This window comes from Oryctolagus cuniculus, chromosome 12 (assembly GCF_964237555.1).
Source record: "Oryctolagus cuniculus chromosome 12, mOryCun1.1, whole genome shotgun sequence".
NCBI lineage: Eukaryota > Metazoa > Chordata > Mammalia > Lagomorpha > Leporidae > Oryctolagus > Oryctolagus cuniculus.
In genome coordinates this window covers 117,150,969-117,159,193 of record NC_091443.1, presented here as the reverse complement: position 1 = coordinate 117,159,193, position 8,225 = coordinate 117,150,969, and the positions used below count along the sequence as shown (strand labels likewise).

General features: G+C 43.1%; 1 pseudogene; it reads right to left on the bottom strand.

Annotated features, from left to right (window-relative positions):
- Positions 1–2,164: 2,164 nt before the first annotated feature.
- Positions 2,165–7,553, bottom strand: LOC138844822 (carnosine N-methyltransferase pseudogene; annotated as a pseudogene).
- Between the last annotated feature and the right edge of the window lie 672 nt (positions 7,554–8,225).

Here is an 8,225-nt window from a genome sequence, read left to right as displayed (position 1 = left end):
GGTTTGTATTGACTGCATAGTCAGATACTCATGATTCATTTAAGGTGCACTCCCGTCCATGTTTGGCTTTGTCTACATTGTGTAGCTTATGCTAACAGTTTTGGCAAGAAGGCTCTGCATTGCTTTGCTTGGAAGGTCAGGCGGACATGCAAGAAGGGCTCGCAATCCCTTTTCACTGTATTTCTTCTGAGCAGAAGCCAGGTGAATTGGGTTGAAGTGATAGGTCTTTTCCCTTAGCAGAAATTCCCACCTGGGTCTGCTCTTCTGGGAAGGGCTCAAAGCCAATTTCATGACACCAAGCACCTCCCTGTAGCTGAGGGCATTGGGTTCTAGTCACAGCTATGGCTACAGATTGCTTTTCATGCTGATGTAGCTCACAGACAGCAGCATGTGATGGCTGAAGAACCTGGGTCCCTGCCACAAAGGTGGGAGATGTCCACCTGGTTCCAAACTATGGCCTGGCCAGGACCTGACTCTCTTGAATATTTGAGATGTGAACACTCCGTTTGCTCTACTCTCAATTCAGCTCACTGCTGTGCAACCAGGATGCAGCATTTGATGGTTCAAATACTTGGTATTTGCTACAATTTGTAGTCACAGAAGAAGTTTTGAGCTCCTGGCTTTAGCCTGATTCTGAAATAAAACTTGATTTATGTTTTAAAGTAAGACTGCTAGGTTACAAGCACCTGAAAGCTTTTAGGCAAACAAGATAAGCAGGATTATAGTGGCAAGAACAGGTGAAGAGAATGTAGGACAGCTTGTAACCCCAGTGTTTCAGCCTGTGAGGAAGCAGGGGAGGGATCTCCATGCTAGGAAATCAATAGTCGGCTCTAACCGCCCCAGGTATGCTGACCTACCAAGCTGGAAATCTTGCAAGATTGTTAACCAAGTTTCGATGTTGGTGCATGCACTTCCTGAACCCATCACTTGACTGGATGAGTGAGGTTATTCATCACACAAATGAGTCTATGAAGCATCAGTCAACAAATGCAGGGCCATCCACGGTGAGTATGTGTCCCTAGAGAGACACACACACACACATGTGTTGGCCTTCATTACTTGGCTGTGGTTTACTATACTAAACAATTCCAAAGACGCCCAGAAATGAGGACAGGCAGGAGCCCCCATTTCACTGCTGTGGGTCCTGAGGAGCTGCCTTTGGATGAACCTTTTATGCAAGTGAGAGAGTTGTTTGGAGATGGCTGCCCATGTCTACTCTGATATCTTCTTCCTGTATTTTGGGAAATGGGCCCTGGTTGGCCCAGTGATATTTTTGGTCGTCATGGGGTGAGGGAGGAGGGATTGAGGTAAGCTTGGGGGCTCAGGCTTCAGATACAGCTCTCACCCTAGAGTTTTACTCCTTCTGCTCACCCCTCAGGAACTCTTTTCTCTTTTGTCATTTGCCTTTTCAGTCTCATCATTTTCCTGACCCCTAGTATACCCCTTCTCTTGGCTCCATTTTTACCTCTTCTCCCTTTCCAGCCCCCTTCTTCATGCCTGACTACGCATATCAAGGATTATGGCTATGGATGCAGAAACCCTGCCTTAATCTTGATTTTATTTTTTATTTTCTGTGTGGTCATAGTATGATAGTTAATTTTACATAATGACTGGATTGGGCCACCGAGTGCCCATACCTTTGGCCTAACCTCATTCTTTCTGTGTCTACGTGGGTATTTCTGGCTTGGTTTAACATCTGAACAGCTACAGCGTACAAAGGAAATGGCCCTTCCTGGGGAGGCTTGAATAGAGCAAAAGGACAGAGCAGTCTGTAATCAAGAGGTCCCACTCCTTCCTTCACTGTCTTAGATAATTGACGTCAGAATATTCTGGATAGTGTTCTAGATTTTGATGAATGACTCTCCTGGGTATCCAGATTGGGAAATGGGCACACACGAAGGTTTCTGCAGCAATGTTCCATCTTTCCTTCATAGGACCTCTGCCTACACCTCTATTTGAATATGCTCTAGTCCTGGGTGTCTTCCACATACCACACTTGTTTCAATGCCTTTGGGAGGTGGCTCAGGTGCCAGTTTCAGGGGCTTTCAATGTCAGCCTCTGTCCCTCCCACATGCACACCCGCTGTGACATTGCAGATTTTTTCTGAAACTTTTGTCTGGAAAAATGATGAACAGTCTAGATGCATGCAGATTATGTACTTTCTTCATAGAACATTTGAGGGAACTAAGGGCAAGGGATAAAGTTCATTAATTTCAGAGCATCTTTCTAGTATAAACCTCAAAGAAAAGCACAAAAGTGTCCATTCCTTTCCTTGACACTCACAACCTAGCAGAGATATTTTTCCAGACCAATCTTTCTAGTCTAGCACCATGTACCGGAATATTTGTTTTTGAAGGATCCCATATCTTGGAAAATTTAAAAAACATTTTTATAATGATTGGCTGGCAGCAGGAATCCCATCCTGCTTCGCCAGTTTCACTACAGTCTCACAAAGTGTCTCAGTATGGATTTTAACTTGCATATGAAGTGTAGATGCTGGCGAAATCTTTCCATTCTTTCCGTATTCTTCATATCCTTTATTTCCAAACATATTTATAAAGTCGTTCACAATGGTCAGAAGCATGTCTTGATTAGGATCAGTGCAGTTTGAGATCTTGTCAAAGTTAAGATATTGAGGAAGCAGTTCCTGCTGATTAACTGGAAGTGATCAAAATTCTCTTTCTTTTTTTTTAAACTTTTATTTAATGAATATAAATTTCCAAAGTACGATTTATGGATTACAATGGCTTCCCCCCCATGCTGTCCCTCCCACCCACAACCCTCCCCTTTCCCACTCCCTCTCCCCTTTCATTCACATCAAGATTCATTTTCAATTATCTTAATATACAGAAGATCAGCTTAGTATACATTAAGTAAGGATTTCAACAGTTGGCTCCCACACAGAAACATAAAGTGAAAAATAATAGATGATTTTTTTAAATGATGATGAAATCAGATCAGACCTATTGTCATGTTTAATCCCAGTGAGAGTCAAGTTGGGAGTTGATAATTTCTTTTTTTTTTTTTTTACAGAGGATCAGTTTAGTATGCATTAAGTAAAGATTTCAACAGTTTGCACCCCCATAGAAACACAAAGTGAAATATATTGTTTGAGTACTCATTATAGCATTAAATCTCAATGCACAGCACATTAAGGACAGAGATCCTACATGAGGAGTAAGTGCACAATGAATCCTGTTGTTGACTACCAATTGACACTCCTGTCTATGGCATCAGTAATCTCCCTATGCTCCAGTCATGAGTTTCCAAGGCTATGGAAGCCCTCTGAGTTCTCCGATTCTTATCTTGTTTAGACAAGGTCATAGTCAATGTGGAGGTTCTCTCCTCCCTTCAGAGAAAGGTACCTCCTTCTTTGAAGGCCTGTTCTTTCCACTGGGATCTCACTCACAGAGATCTTTTGCCAGAGTGTCTTGGCTTTCCATGCCTGAAATACTCTCATGGGCTTTTCAGCCAGATCCGAATGCCTTGAGGGCTGATTCTGAGGCCAGAGTGCTATTTAGGACATCTGCCATTCTATGAGTCTGCTGAGTATCTCACTTCCCATGTTGGATCACTCTCCCCTTTATTTATTCTATCGGTTAGTGTTAGCAGGTACTAGACTTGTTTATGTGCTCCCTTTGACTCTTAGTCCTTTCATTATGATCAACTGTGAACTGAAATTGATCACTTGGAATAGTGAGATGGCATTGGTACATGCCACCTTGATGGGATTGAATTGGAATCCCCTGGTATGTTTTTAACTCTACCATTTGGGGCAAGTCAGCTTGAGCATGTCCCAAATTATACATCTCTTCCCTCTCTTATTCCCACTCTTATGTTTAACAGGGATCACATTTCAGTTAATTTTCAACACTTAAGAATAACTGTGTATTAATTACAGAATTAAACCAGTCATATTAAGTAGAACAGACAAAAAAACTACTAAGAGGGATAATGTATTAAGTTGTTCATTAACAGTCAGGGCAATGCTGATCAAGTCACCATTTCCCATAGTGTCCATTTCACTTCAACAGGTTTCCTTTTTGGTGTTCAGTCAGTTGTCACCGATCAGGGAGAACATATGATATTTGTCCCTTTGGGACTGGCTTACTTCACTCAGCATGATGTGTTCCAGATTCCTCCATTTTGTTGCAAATGACTGGATTTCGTTGTTTCTTACTGCGGTATAGTATTCTAAAGAGTACATATCCCATAATTTCTTTATCCAGTCTACCATTGATGGGCATTTAGGTTGGTTCCACATCTTGGCTATTGTGAATTGAGCTGCAACAAACATTAGGGTGCAGACTGCTTTTTTGTTTGCCGATTTAAATTCCTTTGGGTAAATTCCCAGGCGTGGGATGGCTGGGTCGAACGGTAGGGTTATCTTCAGGTTTCTGAGGAATCTCCAGACTGACTTCCATAGTGGCTTGACCAGTTTGCATTCCCACCAACAGTGGGTTAGTGTCCCTTTTTCCCCACATCCTCACCAGCATCTGTTGTTGGTAGATTTCTGCATGTGAGCCATTCTAACCTGGGTGAGGTGAAACCTCATTGTGGTTTTGATTTGCATTTCCCTGATTGCTAATGACCTTGAACATTTTTCCTGTGCCTGTTGGCCATTTGGATTTCCTCTTTTGAAAAATGTCTATTGAGGTCCTTGGCCCATCTCTTAAGTGGGTTGTTGGTTTTGTTGTTGTGGAGTTTCTTGATCTCTTTGTAGATTCTGGTTATTAACCCTTTATCTGTTGCATAGTTTGCAAATATTTTTTCCCATTCTGTCGGTTGTCTCTTCACTCTCCTGACTGTTTCTTTTGCAGTACAGAAACTTCTCAATTTGATGCAATCCCAATAGTTGATTTTGGCTTTGACTGCCTGTGCCTCCCAGGTCTTTTCCAGAAATTCTTTGCCTGTGCCAATATCTTGAAGGGTTTCTCCAATGTTCTCTAGTAACTTGATGGTGTCAGGTCGTAGATTTAGGTCTTTAATCCATGTTGAGTGGATTTTTGTGTAAGGTGTAAGGTAGGGGTCTTGCTTCATGCTTCTGCATGTGGAAATCCAATTTTCCCAGCACCATTTATTGAATAGACTGTCCTTGCTCCAGGAATTAGTTTTAGATCCTTGATCAAATATAAGTTGGCTGTAGATGTTTGGGTTGATTTCTGGTGTTTCAATTCTGTTCCATTGGTCTATCCATCTGTTTCTTTGCCAGTACCATGCTGTTTTGATTACAACTGCCCTGTAGTATGTCCTGAAATCTGGTATTGTGATGCCTCCGGCTTTGTTTTTGTTGTACAAGATTGCTTTAGCTATTCGAGGTCTCTTGTACCTCCATATAAATTTCAGCACCATTTTTTCCAGATCTGAGAAGAAGGTCTTCGGTATCTTGATTGTTATTGCATTGAATCTATAAATTGCTTTTGGGAGAATGGACATTTTGATGATGTTGATTCTTCCAATCCATGAGCATGGAAGATTTTTCCATTTCTTGGTATCCTCTTCTATTTCTTTCTTTAAGGTTTTGTAATTTTCATCGTAGAGATCTTTAACATCCTTGGTTAAGTTTATTCCAAGGTATTTGATTGTTTTTGTAGCTATTGTGAATGGGATTGATCTTAGAAGTTCTTCCTCAGCCATGGCATTGTCTGTGTATACAAAGGCTGTTGATTTTTGTGCATTGATTTTATACCCTGCTACTTTGCCAAACTCTTCTATGAGTTCCAATAGTCTCTTAGTAGAGTTCTTTGGGTCCCCTAAATAAAGAATCATATCATCTGCAAAAAGGGATAGTTTGAGTTCTTCCTTCCCAATTTGTATCCCTTTAGTTTCTTTTTCTTGCCTAGTAGCTCTGGCTAGAACCTCCAGAACTATATTGAATACCAGTGGTGAGAGTGGACATCCCTGTCTGGTACCAGATCTCAGTGGAAATGCTTCCAACTTTTCCCCATTCAATAGGATGTTGGCTATGGGTTTTTCATAGATTGCTTTGATTGTATTGAGGAATGTTCCTTCCATACCCAGTTTGCTTAGAGTTTTCATCATGAATGGGTGTTGTATTTTATCAAATGCTTTCTCGGCATCTATTGAGATAATCATATGGTTGTTCTTCTGCAGTCTGTTAATGTGGTGTATCACATTGATTGTCTTGTGCACATTAAACCATCCCTGCATACCAGGGATAAATCCCACTTGGTCTGGGTGGATGATCTTTCTGATGTGTTGTTGCATTCTATTGGCGAGAATTTTATTGAGGATTTTTGCATCTATGTTCATCAGGGATATTGGTCTGTAATTCTCTTTCAGTGCTGCATCTTTTTCCGGCTTAGGAATTAAGGTGATGCTGGCTTCATAGAAAGAATTTGGGAGGATTCCCTCTTCTTCGATTGTTCTGAATAGTTTGAGAAGAATTGGATTCAGTTCTTCTTTAAATGTCTGGTAGCAAAATTCTCTTTCTATTCAATGTGCCAACTCTTACATTCTGGGGCCATAGTGGCTGAGAGCATTCATGATCTTCCAGAAGTGCTAGTGCTCCAGCCTCTCCTTTTCCTCCTCCGTGCTGCTCAAGGCAGCAGAGGACATCGCCATGGCCGAGCCCCAGTGCAGGGTGGAGAACAGTGTTCCACCGCACCACTTCCAGCACAGCTGCCACTGCTGTCTGGCCAGCAGCCTTTGGCAGCTGAGTGGCGGGAAGCTGTGCTAAACTCCTCTGCTGCATCCCTGCCATCATCCTTGGCTTGGTGGCAGCTGCTCCGTCCTCGTCTTGATGGTGCAACATGAACCTGCTGCAAACTCAGTGCACATTTCACTCCCTGCTTCCCTCAGTGCTGCCTCCGTGCTGGAATCCCTGAGGTGCTGAGGGATCCTTGGCATTCCCCACAGGGTTAAAGGGCTATGCAAGGCCTTAGTAAGAGTTGGCCCAAGGCACAGTGACAGGATTTGTTCACGTACTACCAAGAAATATTTCCAAGGTCCTGTACTCTGATGTGTCATGGGCACAATTCCTGGGGCCCATGGCAATGGAGATCTTCCCACGGCTGCAGGGGCTCTTGGATGCCACTCCAAGGCTCCCCAAGTTATGGCTCGGACACCCGGCGTAAGCCTGGTGGGTCATCTCTGGGCATCAAGCTCAGCAAAGCAGAGCTGCTTCCATTCATACTCTCCCATTGCTCCCTGGACCAAAGCAGATGGGTCTAAGGAAGATGGGGCAGGGCTGGGCCCAGGCACCTGAAGCCATCCTTCCTAGTCTTTGTGATCTGACTGGAGCTTAGCTGTCTGACCCTGCCCACCCCCTTCACTTTTGCTTTCTTGTCTGCCAGTTTCAAACTCTATTCCTGCCCTTACAGGAAAGAGAAGCTGTGCTCTAGCTTCTTCTGCAAGTAGATGCAGGACCTTGCAGTGGGCCTCAGTGAGATGCATGTGCCTAACCTCCTGTGAGCACACTTGTCTTTAGACAAACATCCTGTCATCCAGTGTTCCCAAACATGAGTATTTCCTTCTCCCTGCTTGCCTTCTTCTGGCTTTGATTCATTACCTTCCTGCCCTTGAGTTCTCATTTTTGTTCTCCTAAAACAATGCCCTGGTCCCCTTTACCTCATTCCACCTCTGACTATGTAGACATGTCTCAGCACTCCAGACTTAATGGATTAGAATTCACTTGCTCTATCAAGCGTTTAACACAATCATAACTAGGGTGCTGTGTTGTGGAGCAGCAGTCTGAGCAGCTGCTTGCAAAGTCAGCACCCATAAGGTCATGAATGTTAGTACCTGTAACCCCACTTCCTATCTAGCTCCCTTGGATAATGCCTGGCAAGAAAGCAGAAAATTGTCCCATTCCTTGGGTGCATGCCTCCCATGTAGGAGACCCAGATGGAGCTCCATGTCCTGGCTGTGGCTCGGCCCAACCACTGCTGTGGTGGCCATTTGGACAATGAACCAGAGGATAAAAGATATCTGTCTGTCTCTCAAGCTCTCTCCCTGTCTTCTTTCCCTGTTACTTTGCTTTTCAAATGCTAACAAAAAATGTACATCTCTAAAGTTATTCACCACTAGTCTAAGCTCATGCAAAAGAGGAACCCTGTTTTATTAACCACAGCATCTGTAGTGCCAGGGACATCTCTGTCCTTTCAAAAACATGTACAAATGAGAGACTTTTTTAAATATTTATTTACTTGAAAGAGTTACACAGAGAGAAGAGAGGTAGAGAGAGAGAGCGAGCTCTTACATCT